The sequence below is a fragment of the Mytilus trossulus genome, chromosome 6 (genome assembly GCF_036588685.1).
Source record: "Mytilus trossulus isolate FHL-02 chromosome 6, PNRI_Mtr1.1.1.hap1, whole genome shotgun sequence".
Taxonomy (NCBI): Eukaryota; Metazoa; Mollusca; class Bivalvia; order Mytilida; family Mytilidae; genus Mytilus; species Mytilus trossulus.
This window is the reverse complement of record NC_086378.1, coordinates 10,556,632-10,573,764: the sequence shown is the minus strand read 5'-3', so window position 1 is coordinate 10,573,764 and position 17,133 is coordinate 10,556,632. Positions and strand designations below refer to the sequence as shown.

Here is a 17,133-nt window from a genome sequence, read left to right as displayed (position 1 = left end):
ACTATCACGAAAAAGTAAGACAAATATGTCATCTGAATGTATGTCCTCTTAAAAAACACACGACAAACAAGAATTTCAGCTGGAGTTGTTAAATTGAATTTAATATTTGTCTTGTCACTTGATTATGAACAAATGAAACAAGATTTTCAGCTGCACCAGTATAATTGATTTCATTGTACTGTTAATTGTAAGTTTTATATGAACATGGATCATGTGCATGTATTATTGTTGCTCTTTGACCATTGACATGTAAAATGCCAGATTTATACCTTTACTGTAAATTTTGAAAAATTGATACTTATTCAAGATATATTTTATCTGCATTAACAATTGTAAAGTAAAACAAAATAAAATGCATTCATATCAAAAATTGGACAAGAAACATACCTGAAAGGCCAGTTCAGATTTACGCTTTAACTTGTGATATGTATCAGAAATGCAGTACAAAATACTTGTGTTCTCAGGCCAAATATCAGGGGACTATTAGCGACCATTATTAAATAAGTACCATAAAAAACATCTATACCAATTTGGAGTGATATGCATGTCTAGTCTAAGTCTATAAAAAAATCGGTAGACTAGTTGTATCCTGTTAACTTACATAATACACACCTTCAATCAGATATAATTTAACACATGACTGGCATGTATTAAATGTTAATTACCGTACAATAATTTCAAATGCAGAATGTTAATAAGACTTCTAATTTATTCTTTTTATTGGTATCTACCGGTAGTGACTTTCAGGTTTGTGTAAATGTCACCAGCGAACAACTCTAACCTTTAAATTCAAAAAAGAAAATTGTAATTATTGAACAGTTTTCCATCTTGTTCAAAATTGTGCAGGCAGATCCTCTGAATAAATAAATCCACCTAATTTTACCATAAAAATCTTTTAACATGAAAATTCAGAATACCTACGTTAAAACTTTAATGTTAAAGCATAAAAGTTTTAACAATTGATTTCAAAATCGGTGAAACCTGTCTAAGCAGAACCTGGTTTAACAGAAACCTGTGTAATCTGAACTATATCAAACCATACAGTAAATATTCTTAGGTAATTTAATCTGTATATAGCAAACTGATACACCTGTCTAAAAGTAAGTGCTCACCTGGAAACAATATGCCAATGCTTAAAACAAGTGCTAACCTGGAAACAATAATTATATGCCAATGTGATATTTTATTTAAAGCTTTATTGCGTTAAGTTATCTTGATTTCAGAGAACTTAATATGTAAACGTATTGCTGATAATTTGAATTTGCACAGTTTCTACCTAGCTCCTTTATTCAAAACCACAATAAAAAGGTCGATAATTGTTTATACAAAAATAATTCTGTAGGATGTCCTTCAAAGTTTTCAGTCATATTCACATTGTTGTACAGATCTTGATTCCTGGATCATTTTTGCCTTAAACAGGTAATCTGAACTGAAAACTGAATATAATTTTTGAGTCAAATGACAAAACAAAGGAGCAGAGAAGATCTTTGACAAATTTTATGACACTAGCTGACATGGCTTTAATCATTAGTGGCAGGTGAGCTAAAATCAGAAGTCTTTACTCCCAAAAGGGCTTCTGTTAAGATAGGTTTCACTGTTTCGGTAGGTACATAACATTAGAAAACACTCTACTACTAGTAAAAATTTTGATTTGTTTTGTGTATTGAATCTAACAATAAATTTGTAATCTATGCTAGGTAAATCATATGTTTTTCATAGCAACTACAACCAAACAAAAAATTTAAGGAACTTGCACTCTAACCACAGAATTATTTATAAACACCTGGTTAACTAAATCAACATGTATAATATTTTTAAATTTTTTATCTGTCCTTCAGTCAACAAAGTTTTTGCCTACTCATGGAACCCTATTGTCTACCTGTGTTTTTATTTTAAATTTAAAATTTGTAAGGGAAACACACCAGACTGGACTTAAGGGCAAGAAAATATTTGTGGTGATGAAGCAAAACCGCAATATAATCTTTTAAACCATTGAGGTTATCATTAATAATAATTATTATTTAAATCTCCAAGGATGTATTTAATGATTAGCATTAGATCCAGGTAGAGTCTTGACATTATATTGATATCTCTAAAGTCAATACCAGGTTTTCCACCACCTAGAAATGGTTTAAGTCTGTCTGGTTACATAATATCACTTCTTTACCATCAAGTATTTTAGCACAATCTGTCTGATGACCTTTAAAGGATATATTTGAAGTGCAGTAGGAAATTATCCTTAGAATATGGCTAAATCAAAGTCAGACAGAGGCTGGTTTTTTTTTGTGCAATCTCGTTCATACCGAGTTCTGATGTTTTTATTTTCATTTAAATCAACAGACTGATTTATCAATAAAAGTATAAATGTACCCTGTATGATTTTAACATTTCCCTAAATTAATAAGGCATCATGCTTGCTACTGCACAAAACAATTAACACAATGAAAGTTCTGAAAGTTGCAAAATTACATGCATATTATCAAATGCAGATCCTGGACTTTCTGGCAAGTAAACATTGCCTATACAATTAATCATATATAAAGCTCTGTGCCCCCTTTTAAATCCACCTCTGATTAAGGTAAACATCAATTTAGTTATAATAAAACTATACAGTATAAATATGGATAATGCTCCATACCCCCTTTCAAATCCACCTCTGATTAAGGTAGACAACATCAATTTAGTTATAATAAAACTATACAGTATAAATATGGATAATTCTTAAGTCTTGAAACTGAATCCTATTCAGAAAAGGGGGGTGTTCTATCACCAGTAATTGATTTTCTGTGTGTCAAAAAATTCCAGGTGGCTAAATGTACAGATGGGTTCCAATTTTACAATTAATAATTATGTAGAAGTAGAGTGGGAAAAGTTCCCCTTCCCTCATGAGAACTGCCAACACTAAGTTTCTACACCTATGTAAATCTGTCCTTATACTAAGGCTTTGTGTAAATGTGTTCAAATTTCAAAAGTGAATTCTAATATCATGTATTTTTTTACAGATACAATGTTGTACAACAGAAAAGTATACATGTACCAGTATAAGGAAGTTGGATAAAATTATGATCTATAATTATGGATAGGCATGAAACAGCTGTTATACAATCTAATTCAGACATGTATCAAGTCAAATTTAGCCATTATTTAAGACTTACAAAATTCTCAATACATTGGAAACCTCTTCTTATCAATCATTTAATTCTATGCCAACAAAAGACACAAATGTATCTGTCCAACTGAAACTAACCATTACAGACCAGACAAACTCAAGGTCAATGTCCTTAAGTCTTTTGTATTCAAGGTCAGACAAATATTAAAATTGTGAATTTTATCCAGAAAATAAAGACTTTAGTAGAAATCCTGCAAGCATAATAAACTGTAGGCTAATATTGTAATTATATTATCTATTTTAGTTTGGAGAGATTTAATCAATTGTATAAACCCACGATTCACAGTAATAATAAAGACTTAGTTAAAGCATTTTTTTTGTAATTCGGTTTTTCGAACAAAGAGTGTATAGTAAAAATTGTCTGTGGTAAGAATATTTCTGGCAATCTTCCAATAATTAATGCCAAACCCCATATAGGTAAAGACTTGTCTGATATAAGTCTGGCTTGACAAGACTTTCAGAAGGAAATAATGTTCTTCGATCCAATACTAAATTTAGTCATCTCTTCCTGTTCCGTATTGGAAATTAGGAATGAATACAAAAGTTATATATTCCAATCCATGGCATACTAAATATTATCCCAAAGTGGACCAATATGTGGTATTAGATTTCATGGAAAAAGTTTGGCATCTTCAGACATGTAAGGTATCATTGACAATAACATTAAGTTAATTGCACCTATTTTCAGTTAGTAAATGACATACTTGTGTCAAGGCCTATTACTGCTGTGGACTTCAATTTCATGTCAGGGATGAACTATTAGTACCTTTATAAATTCCTTACTGTACCATATCAATAGAAATCAATCCTAGAGTACCCCACAAATAATATGGAAATCAACAGTGTTTGAGTGTTTGAGTCTTAGTTATGCTCTGGAAACCTGACCATGGTTTGCCATGGTTGACCATGCTTAACCATGGTCAACATGGGTTATAAGACCTATGGTTGACTATGTTAAAAAGCCTGGATAACCATTATCAACCATGCCTTGACCATAGTCAAACATGGTTATCCATGCTTGGTTATCTGCTGTTGTTTTTTATTTGGTCGGGTTGTTGTCTCTTTGACACATTCCCCATTTCCATTCTCAATTTTATTACATGATCACAATTCACAGAGACATAAGAGACAAAAGTTGTTTCCCAGAGACAAAAGTCTAAGACTGTCTTGAGATGATTTTTCAGAAGCAATGTTAAATTTTTCTTCAAATATCATATATATTTGCAACCATCAACTACAGACCAAAAAAAACCAGCTAGTAAGTCAGTTTATAGTGGTAATAGTCTTTCAAGTTGTTTATTGCACTTAGATTGCATTTAAATCAGATACTCTTATTCTTGTTCTGTTTAAAAAGACCTTATGCCCAATGTTACAACAATGATTTGAGTTGAGACTTTATTCTACCACTGTGATTTGCAATATTAACAACTAAGTGGAACAACTCAAATATCACAATGGTACGTTTACAAATTATGAAACTTGTTAATTTTACCTATCTAATACGAGTTCGAGACTAAATTTTACTAATATGATACGAGTTTGAGACTTAATTTTACTTATATGATACGAGTTTGAGACTTAATTTTACCTGATTATGACACGAGTTTGAGACTTAATTTTACCTGATTATGATACAAGTTTGAGACTTAGTTTTACTTATATGATACGAGTTTGAGACTTAATTTTACCAATATGATAGGAGTTTGAGACTTAGTTTTACTGATATGATACGAGTTTGAGACTTAGTTTTACTTATATGATACGAGTTTGAGACTTAATTTTACCAATATGATAGGAGTTTGAGACTTAGTTTTACTTATATGATACGAGTTTGAGACTTAATTTTACCTGATTATGATACCAGTTTGAGACTTAATTTTACCAATATGATAGGAGTTTGAGACTTAATTTTACCAATATGATACGAGTTTGAGACTTAATTTTACCTGATTATGATACGAGTTTGAGACTTAATTTTACTTATATGATCTAGGAGTTTGAGACTTAATTTTACTGATATGATACGAGTTTGAGACTTAATTTTACTTATATGATAGGAGTTTGAGACTTAATTTTACTTATATGATACGGGTTTGAGACTTAATTTTACACTATGATACAAGTTTGAGACCTAATTTAACACTATGATACGAGTTTGAGACTTAATTACACAGTAACACTATGATACGAGTTTGAGACTTAATTAAACTATGATACAAGTTTGAGACTTAATTTCACTTATATGAAACGAGTTTGAGACTTAATTTCACTTATATGATATGAGTTTGAGAATTAATTTTACTTATATATGATACAAGTTTGAGACTTAATTTCACCAATATGATACAAGTTTGAGACTTAATTTTACTTATATGATACGAGTTTGAGACTTAATTTTACTTATATGATACATGTTTGAGACTTAATTTTACTTATATGATACAAGTTTGAGACTTAATTTCACCAATATGATACAAGTTTGAGACTTAGTTTTACTTATATGATACGAGTTTGAGACTTAATTTAACACTATCATACGAGTTTGAGACTTAATTTTACTTATATGAATGATATGAGTTTGAGACTTAATTTTACTTATATGATTTGAGTTTGAGACTGAATTTTACACTATGATACGAGTTTGAGACTTAATTACACTATGATACGAGTTTGAGACTGATTTTACACTATGATACAAGTTTGAGACTGAATTTTACACTATGATATGAGTTTGAGACTGAATTTTACACTATGATACAAGTTTGAGACTTAATTACACTATGATACAAGTTTGAGACTGTATGAGATCAAGGCACAATATTACCACCTAGGAGTATATAAGTTCAATACAGTCTCATTAAATCCAGCCCCCACTATCCACTTGTACCTACCATCGAAAGTGGATAGTGGGGGCTGGTTTTAATCAGACTGGGTTCAATATAACCACATTTATAATAGTTTCAGATTGTCATAGACATTTTCATTGAATTTTCAATCGTTTATCCATGTTTTACAAATGCTTCAAGGTTATGTTCACACTGGCAGCGACAGCAACATCTTTAACAAACCTTATTTTTTCATAATTTTGAACCAGTGTAACCTTATAGCAAATAAATGAAAATTCTCAGGAAAAAATATGAAATCCATACATGCACTGCACATTATAAACCATTGTGCAACAACACCACAAATCACAATAAAAAAAAATCTTGTATGCAGTGACTGTTAGTCTAGAATGTTAACAAAGGAAACATATGCAGACTAAAATTTCAGACAATATGGCATGTCTACAAAGTATGGATTATCAAACTCAACTACCTATTGAAATATTAAACTTTATACTAATAGTTTATGCAGTCACCAGATGAGCATCCCAATATCTCATATTCTGCCACAGTTATAATAGGTGAGACAAAAAAGTATGTCACTTCCAGTGGGAAGACATTAAATTAAATAATACTATATATCTTTATTTTCCTTTTTTTTGCCATAATTCTTTTAATTTCTAGGTTTTAGGAAAATAAATGTTATATATTCACAGACAAAAAATTGGTAATTTTTACATCTATAAAACATTCAAATAAAAACTTATAAACGTAATCATATATTATTTATGTATTTAATGTAAGTTCATTTATTTTCATTGATTGAGGAACATTTTCATGAAGATTTAATTTTGTGGTTTTGCCTTAGTCTGCATGCATTTCTATTTATAACAGTTGTAATTTGTTAGAAATTGAAATTCATGGTTCCCCCCCCCCCCCCAAAATTTTTTTTTTGTATCCAACGAATAATGACATGAATGTACAGTATTAATCAGTTATGGTCCAAACAATAAACCAGACATTCATTGTTTTTAGTCTTTGTTGGTTCTGGATTTTTAAGAAGCTGGTCAGGACCTCAGGTGTCTTGTCGACAATTGTTTTGTCCTAAATAAAGATTAAATGCATAATGTAGACTACGAACAACTACATTGTTTAGAAGAAGAAACAATTTCATATTTTGACTTCCTGCAATCAATAGACCAAAAAAGAATATTTAAAAGACAATCTAATGGCAAATCAATATTTGAAATGTTTACATTAGAACTAATATTGGAGTGTATGATTTTGCAATAATTTCAAATGCATTTAGGCAAACAGAAAGTTACGTAACTTAGAAGGATTCAATTTTCTTGAATAGATCAAAGCATCTCCCGTTCTTTGTTGTACTCCAATGAATACTTATCAAAAGTTCAGTCATTGCAAACATTCAAGGATTTTTCCAATAGTTTAAAACATAATATTTGTTTTTGACATGATATTTGTTTTCACAAGTTGAAAAGTTGAACAAATACTTTTCAAAATGACTTTCAAATTTCATATTGAAAAAAAAATCCTTGGAAGATATGATCAACCTAACAATGTTCATTTGTACTACTTTAAATAGATGTCAACACTGACTTAAAAGCCAGACAAAAACATGACTGTTACATGTTTTAAATATAATACATTACCAAAATAAATCTATTGATCACCTGCTGGCCAAATTGCGTAATAGCCGCAAAGGACTGCATCAAACAAAACTGCAATTAAATCCCAACCAACTGTTTCCCTCATGCAATGTTAAAAATTTTCAAGCCATGATTTGAAATAAGGTTATTGGCTTCTACATTGTATTACTAAATAAGTTGTGGCGCGGCTTTTACTAAGTGTACTGTAATTTACCCTTATATAGATACTTTCTGACTTTCGGATATAATGAGGAGGGTCAATAACATCTGACAAAACAGTTTCACTCCACAATATTTTTTGCACCTGTTCCAAGTTAGGAGCTTCTGGTCTTTGAAAGTCTTGGGTTTTTTTTTTTTTCTGTATTTGTTCATTTGAATGTTTGAGTTAATTAGCATGGCATCCATTTCATAACAGTTAGTATATATATGCAAAATTGTTTATTGGTTAGTTGAAGGCCGTCTTTGGGTGCTGCACAGGATTTATTTAACTCAAATTTTCATTGCTTTCAGATAATTTTTTTAATAAAAGTGAAATTTCATGCTTGAGTAGAAATAATAGATAGTGTAATTTCAAACTTTTAACTTACTTGCAGTTTGTAAAGAATATAAACTATATCTTTAACAAAGGCATTGAAATGTGAATGGAATTACATGTTTAATACCACATGTATTGACAAAATATTTAACGCTTTTAATAGGCTCTTTCTACATGTAAGTCAACTGATATACATGTAGTATACCATTCAGTGGCGGATCTAGGGAAGGTTCCCCAATTAGAAGCTATTCCTTTTTTATTATGATCAATGCTTTTGAATATCATTTAGTTGGGAGTCCTCTGCTTCATCCTGGGTTGGAACACACCCCCCCCCCCCTTTTTCCTTTTTTAAATTGCAGGATCAGCCCCTGCCAATACATTTGATTTTCTACATTTTCTTATTCACAAGTTCCACTATCAATCTGACCTTGTATCAAACTAACAAGATTATGACAAGTAGTTAAGATTACTAGATTAATAAAAAATTGTGGGATACCAATTTTCAATTTGACTTGATGGGCAAAGGTAAACCACAAATTTAAATCTTCCTTGAAGAAAGAATTTCAGATAATCTTGTTTGAAGACTTTTACTAACCACAAAATAAAATATCCCGGGAAGTACATTTTTAACTCAAACCAAGAAAATAGGTACCAAGAATAAATTAATACATTTACACAGTACATTGTACTGGTAGTTTCTTCAAAAATGGTTCAGATTTTTTTTAATCTGTGTTCTTCAACTACAATCAACCTATTTCTCGAGCACTGACAACAAAATGAGGTACAATGTAGCTTGATTTTTACTCTGGGGATTTTTATCTTCATCTGGAAAGATTATCAGACTGGACTTCTACATTGGCGGATCCAGGGGGTGGGGGGTTCCGGTGGTTGGAACCCCCCTTTTTTTGGGACGATGAATGCATTTGAATGGGAGCATGTTGGACCCCCCTCCCTTTACTCTGGGTTGGGAACCCCCCTTTTTAAAATGGCTGGATCTGCCACAGTTCTAAATTATGCAATGAATACAGGAAGGATAACTGAAGGACCCTTGAAGTCTATCTTGTATAGTAGGCCTGTTTTACAATTCATTTTCAAGCCCATATTCTTCTACCAAGATCCAAAATCCAAATAGTTTTCCAAATTGTACTTGATTTGCTTTGAGCGGAATAGTATCTCCTGTTAGTACCTAGAATAATATAAATTGCTGAAACCCCAGCAATAGTTTATATTCAGTTGTAAATAGTACAGAATAAAACACTTGGGGAAACTATTAAGACATTCAACTATACTACAACATAAACTGTTGTTATTTAACAGTGAAATGGCCGTAAAATGATAAACATAGCCTTACCTTAACAACTTTGCATTAAAGTACAAACATTCCATAAATCTCAAATTTCTCTTCTAATTTACCTGCCCAGGTAAAACCATTGTTCAAAACCCAATCCTTTGCAGACAGGTGGGACATTCCATTACAATAAATAGGGAGAAAAGACTGACTCACATGTCTATACTAAACTAAAATTACGTATTTTTCTCATTACCAGCTGTCAGAATTGAAGTACTGAATAACATGTATTTAAATTCAAATGATTTTGTAAGTATAAAGTGATAATAAGCTAGCAGGCTTGAATCTGATAACTGTATTAATTATCAATACACACCATTGAAAGACATTGATCGCTTGTCTGTCTTGTATTTCAGACAATCGTCAATACGATCTCAATAGTATGTCAGTAGACACTCAACAAATCTAGACAAAACTTTCAGGCATACAATATTCATTTCATGATAAAACATTTAAAAAATCAACTGGTTTTATAAACAAATTTTTAACAATTGTACTATATGTTCTAATTGTAATTTCTAAGGGATCTGTTAAAAAATCTCACCGACAAATTATAAGTGAAAAATAGTTAGACTAGCAGTATATAAAGGTCAACCTTGGACCCTTGAAAGCTATCCTTTTAAATGGGGGAACTTTGGATTGAAAGTCAAACCCAATAGATATTATAACAGTAAAAAAAACATTAGAAGAGGGTGACCTGAAAACAAACCAGGTATATCAAGTTTCATGCAAATCAGGTATATATGAACAATTTTGAAATCCAATTATTCAGAATATACACTTAAACAATAAACAAATATCAAATAATGTATCATTTGGGTGTCCATTTTTTATGGTTCAGTTGTTGGTGGGGAAACTGCCATTTTTAATGTTTAACTCCTACATGATTTTTTAAATGCAGGATTAATGTTGTTATGCAGAAATGAATGGATTAAAATTTACATGGTTTTTTTTTCTAATTCATTTTGGCAATGGTATCAGAGCTGAATTATAAAAGAACAGGAAAATTGCTAAGTTATTATAAAATTTTCAAATATTTAATGACAAAAAGATGCTAATTGCTGAGTCTCTGAGGGCAGTATTCATACTTCTTTTAGAAGAGACTGAGGACTGACTGACAAAATTGATATGAATCAATCATACCTCTTTAATTCATCAATACCATAATGCTTAGAGGAATTGTCAACAAAATTTGTCTAAATCATCAACCATTACTCTTGATGTCAGTTATTGTAAATATTTCTTAGGGTATCTTGCATTGCAGTAGATTAAAGTCCTTAGTATCAATTTTTGAATTTTACAAAAGTTAACCCCTCAAACTTAAAGAACTCAGAAAAAACTAATATGATACATCTTGGAAAAATATTAAGCCGATCAACAAAATATGTACCTTGACAATGCACAGCACTCATTGCTTTAAAAAAAACCAAGAATGTGTCCCCAGTACAAGAATGTACCAATGTACTATTATCGTAGGTGGGGCATAAAAATCCTATCATTATCAATATGACAGGAGGCCAATATTTAATATATGGAGAAAACTACTATGTACTGCAAATGAACTCATCATGGATACTTCAGACTTAAAATTTCCATGCCAGACGCCTGTTTTGTCTAGGAGGGCTCATCAGTGACACTTATACTAGTATTATATTACATACTGTACTGTTTCCATTCATATACCATCTGCATATTGAGAAATAAGTGTACCATATAACAATGATCCATTTATTTAACAATGTTATATCACTTAAACATGTAATTAAATTCATCATCTATCTAGCATGTCTAGAGAGAGAGAGCAGCACATGCAACACATGGTTAGATCATTCATGCCATGTTATTGATATTATCAAAATTAAATACAAACTTTTATGTCAGAAAGATAAAATTTCAAACCAAAAGAATATATGATCAAAATATATCTGTTTGAGCAACTGTTTCAAACATAAATATTTTTCCTTTCAAATTTTTCTGAGTTGGCAGATCAATGACCACGAGCTAGACAGACAATTATTTTCAGACCAGATGTCGAGCAGACGACAATTAATATCTTTAATTCTGTTACTTCCATCACCTGTTACTTACGTACTTTATTAAAATGTATGTAAAAAAATAATACATGTACATGTACTGTGAATTCATTAATTTCGTAATCACCAATTGTTGTGAATTGATGAAAAAATTGTACTTTTGTGGTTTCATGGTTTAGCCAAAGTCTGTATAGTCTATTCAGGGGCGGATCCAGCCATTTTAAAAAGGGGGGTTCCTAACCCAGGACAAAGGGGGGGTTCCAATCAAATGTTCCCATTCAAATACATTGATTGTCCAAAAAAAAGGGGGGTTCCACCCCCTGAACCCCCCCTTGGGAAACGCGCCAGTTATGGAAACTAAAGTGCTATATAAACTGCTCTTGTACAATACAAATGTACAAGATTCATACTTCTAGGTAGTGTTCACAACACGGACAGCTGCGTGTGAGAATCAAAATGTTGTGGATTTTTTTAATTTACTTATTTTAATTGTCAACTACGATTGTTTACCTCTGCATTATGAAGATAGAAAATGAATATCAAAGCCTAAAGTCTTTCTCTCCATTTACCATTTACATTAATATTTGTGTCCAAACTAAACTAATGGTGCCCTACTTGCACTAGTAATAATATTCCATTTCCAAGTTCAGTGAACCATGAAATCTTGATGGAAACCTCAACTTGACCTACATTTTTAGTTCATATCATTAGAACATGTGTACTTATACTTAAGCTTCAGGTTGATATGACCACAAATTTATGGTATTCAACCAAAACTTTAACCTGTTCAATCAACCACAAATTAAGGGTCAAAGCCGAATTTGGCTTATATATAATTTTATAAGTTCAAATCATAATGTTGCAAGTTGACAGATTTGACCACAACTTCATAAATCATGGTATAAAACAAACTAAAACCAAAACTTTAACCTGATGTTGTATGGACCTATAGAACAGCATAAGAAACAGATGCACTGATAGAATAGTAACAATGAAACAAAAATTTCTAATCACATTGTCTTTGTCGGATCCAGGGAATGGTTCAGGGAGTTGTAATGCCCCTTTTTTTCTATGATCAATGCATTTGAATAGGAACAAATGGTTGGAAACCCCCACTTTCGAAGAAAAAAAAATACTGGATTAGCCCCTGCATTTCAATGCTGTTTAATTCAATGCCTCAACAGAAGAAAAAAAACACTGTGGCAAGACCCTCATAGGAAGTCAAGGTTGCTAAAAAAAATCAAAGCGCTGTAAGCACTGTAGGCAGTTAACCAAAAACCAAGGCAAACATAATTATGAAAACTGTGGCAATGTTGCTTCAACTTTTTTAAAGATTTATAAGAAAAAAAATTTAACATTCATATATAATTGTACATTTATGTTCATTTAATGAATTAATCATTAAGGCAAATAATTCATATTTTATCAAGGTTTTCAATAGCAACACACATGACCATGAATGGTCATGAGTCTTTCATGAGTCAGCAGTGGTACAAATTTGCAATGATTGCAGTTCTTCCAGTTGATCGTAATTGTTCATATTAGTTGACTGTTAGTACCAGCTTGTAAAAGTATGAATGGACTTGCTTCCAGAATCGGATATAATATTGTATTGTCTTCTCGCTGCAGCCATTTTGTTTCAATGTTGTTTTTGACAGATAGTGAGATATGAATTTGCTCGGATTTACACATTATTGATCGGCGATTTTCTGTATAAAGCTAGCGGTTGAACAAATTGAATATCGCTGTCATGAAAAGTAATGATGAAAATAAGTTTGAGATCGTTTATTAGAAAACTTTGGTAAAAATGTTTGCAAAGTTATTTTTTTATTTTCTTTCAAGGTCCGTCGGGCATGTCTGGCGTAGCTAGTAACCAAGTAGAAAGTCCGACTGCAAAAGTGGAAGGTTGCAGACCTCGGACCACCGCTAATTTAAACCCCTGGGTCCAAATTGAAAAGATACGAAAATTTCATCTTCTAATTCAAAATTGCCGCCAACAGCGTGATCAGTTGAACTTATATTAATAGACTAATGATGTATATATACGTAGTTGACTACGTATTGACGACAACAATATTCCTACGACTTTTGCAATTTGGAAAATCTTAACTACTTGACTTAAGAGATTTTCGGCGATTAAATATTTCATACATTTGTTCTTTGACATCTTAGCCAAAAGCTCAGGGGATAATAAACTACATAAGGATTCCTAATGTGCTCTACTTCCTAGTAGCACACAAATCCAGGTCTTAACTGCCTAAAAACGTCTTGTAGTGTAACAGCAGACATTTCATTTTTCTTTCACCTCTCCTAGCTGCTTTGCTGGGGACTTATAAAATATATATTATGAAATACAACAAGAAAGTTTATCTGTGAAAGATTAATGTGTTTTATATATTTATAGATAACTGCTGCAAGGTTCCCTTTGAAGATTGGAGCAACTATTGTTGAAATGAGAAAGTCAATTCAATTTACAATGACAATTATTCCACATCTCCTTTATATTGATGATGTGTTCACCTTTTAGTTCATCTTTGAAGATCTTCCAACAGTTGTCAAGATGAAGAACAGCAATGTTTATCCTTTAATGTAGTGACTGCATCCTAGTAAATAAATGGACTGATTTCTAGCACCATAATATCCTTCTTTCCCAATATCCAATCAATAGTTGTGTCAGTTCCATGGACAGATATGTGTTGATGCCAACATTTTCATTTCTCTTATTTCATCTTAATAAACATTATTTTTTTCTAATATAAACTAACTACCCACATGATCTTATTTCATTCCAAATCTAACGTTACGTTTCCTGCATAAAGGTATGTCTGTATATTTTACATGCAAACAAATGCATAAAATAGCATGTGGGTGTTTAGTTAAAACATTTCTCCTTGATAATTATACTACCTATCAAACACAGCTGATTTTGACTTTGCATGGTCTATAAATAGATTCTATCATAATATAAAACATTTAAGCTTTTAGAAAAGTATTTGGTGGGACATACTACAACATTGAGTGTTATTTGGAATGGACATGTTAGAAAAACAAAAATAATGAAATGAAGCTAGTAAAAATATTTTCTGCATTCCTGAACTCTTTCCAACTGAAAACAGTACATAAAAAAAGACTGAGGACGACTGGTCATGTGTATAAATTGGACTTGTGCAAGCAATAATAATCAGTTGTACATTTTAAACTGATGCATTCTGTGCCTTAATTTTTGTGGGTACAAATTTTTATCAATAGAGAAAAAAAATCCGCGTATTTTCATTGAACAATTAAATTGTCATTAATTCCCAAATATAACTCAATCCAACTAAAAATAATGAATCCACAGTTTAATGTAAAGAATAATGTTCTCAGTGCCTCAAACTGAGGCAGAAAAGTTATTAACATATATAAGGACATCAAAATGCCACAGTTGAAATAAAGATTCAGGCTTAATAAACAATGATAGCTGGAAAACCACAAGACTTTTTCAAAAATATGAAAGGGAAAAAAACAAAACCAAAACCAAGACCAAGACAAGGATGTCTGAAGGATTCAACAATACAACTTGTTTTTCTGTTGTCTTTTTACATCAATATACTTTCTACCTGTCCAGTTCCCTATTGCATTCCAGATTTTAGTATAGGCCATTATTTTCCTGTCTGCTTGATAAGAGTAACAGGTCTTTTTGATTATCAAATCTGCATGTACTTAAAACTTGTGCATTGCACAACTGACTGAGTTTCAATGGTAATTTACATAAAAGATTTGACATTCATACATACATATATAACACAGACAATATAATACAGGTAAATCACAAACCAGAGATTGTTTAATTTGAATAATAGAAAGGTTACATCCTAAAATGGGAATTATCATGACCGAATTTGGTCAAATCATGGCATTGTCCATTAGGTGAATTTATTCAGAGTGGCATTAGAAGAGGTCACTATACCACTCATGCTAAAAGAAGAAAATGAAAATAGATAAAAAAAAATAACCAATTTCACAAATGGATTGTAAGATTTTTTTAACAGTTTAACATGAAAGTCATCAAAAATTATTTCATTAATATAGTGATTTCTTCAAAAATCTTAATTTGTAAATCAGTAAAACCATTAAAACAGATACAACAATCACTTTAAATGTTTGCATTGCAAAATCCATCTGTTTATGTATTTTTTCTCTGCAATTTGAATTTTACATTTATACCACTTAAAATTTTGTTCGCCAATTTTTTTATATTTTTCTTTTCTGCATTTTGAATTTTACATTTATACCACTTAAAATTTTGTTCGCCAATTTTTTTATATTTTTCTTTTCTGCATTTTGAATTTTACATTTATACCACTTAAAATTTTGTTCGCCAATTTTTTTATATTTTTCTTTTCTGCATTTTGAATTTTACATTTATACCACTTAAAATTTTGTTCGCCAATTTTTTTATATTTTTCTTTTCTGCATTTTGAATTTTACATTTATACCACTTAAAATTTTGTTCGCCAAATTTTTTTTTATACAAAACCTTGAACAGTCCATAAATCAACATCTTTTACAAAAAAAGAATGTTCTTCATTTTAAACTTTTGTGAGCATTTATATGACATCATCCTTTTCACTATTTATCCCATGTCTAGAATATTTGATTCAAAGGATTGATTTTTTTGTAACTTATGTGCACTCTTTTACTGTGAATGAAATTTTAAATACCTTATATTTTATGATCTCATTCAATAATTAACCAATACACACCTTGGATCAGGTATATAATTCAGATAAAAGCTTAACAGACATAACAATCTATAAATACCCAATGATCATTAAATAATAAGCTGTATACATCTGACAAAGGTAAATCATTGATAATTAGGATTAGCAAGGCAGACAGGTTGACCTTTATCTAGATCAATCTCCTGTCTGGTCAATGGTCAGACCACCAGACTGCATTAATATTTCATCTATAAAGTCTCTTCTATTTAAATATTAATACTTTCCACATTAATAAAATTAAAGTTATTTTTACACATAAATCTAACCACAAATATTCAATCTGAATAATCCTTTTAGTAAAATGTGACCTTGGCACTTTTAAAAATACACCAGGTTAATTCTTTTCCAATTAAATTAATAGGTTATTCCTGGCTGAAAAGCCAAATCTAGTCAAACATAAACAGCAGTTTCCTTACTTTTTTATAGTCTGCTTAATAACCTTCTATTTCATCATTTTGGTTAACTAATTTCCGTCATTATGCAAATCATCACTATAACTTTGATATCCTGCCTTCTTCTTTAAAAAATCTACCTTCTCCTTAAAAATTCCTATACCTGAACTTCTTGTGTAATTCCCCCCCCCCCCCCCCCAAACAAAGGTAAACTTGTAGACAGATGTGTTTCAAACTGCCCTAAAACCACCTTTTGTCTCAGGAAAATCTGTCAAGTTGTGTGTATAAAAAATATCAACAGAATAAAAGATTCTCAAGGCATGGATAAAAAAGATTTTCAAGGCGTTAGATCTTATGAAAACTTAGCTCACCTTTTCATGAAACAACATCATCTTAAAATA

General features: G+C 31.0%; 1 protein-coding gene and 1 long non-coding RNA gene across 2 annotated transcripts in view; one reads left to right on the top strand and one right to left on the bottom strand.

Moving 5' to 3' along the window:
• LOC134720769 (uncharacterized) overlaps nucleotides 1-17,133 on the bottom strand; it is an 83,337-nt gene that overhangs the window by 52,923 nt on the left and 13,281 nt on the right. The window lies entirely within an intron of this gene.
• LOC134720770 (uncharacterized) lies at nucleotides 9,730-14,207 on the top strand. Its single transcript, XR_010107792.1, has 2 exons — nucleotides 9,730-9,793; nucleotides 13,982-14,207. It is a non-coding gene; the product is annotated as an uncharacterized LOC134720770 (long non-coding RNA).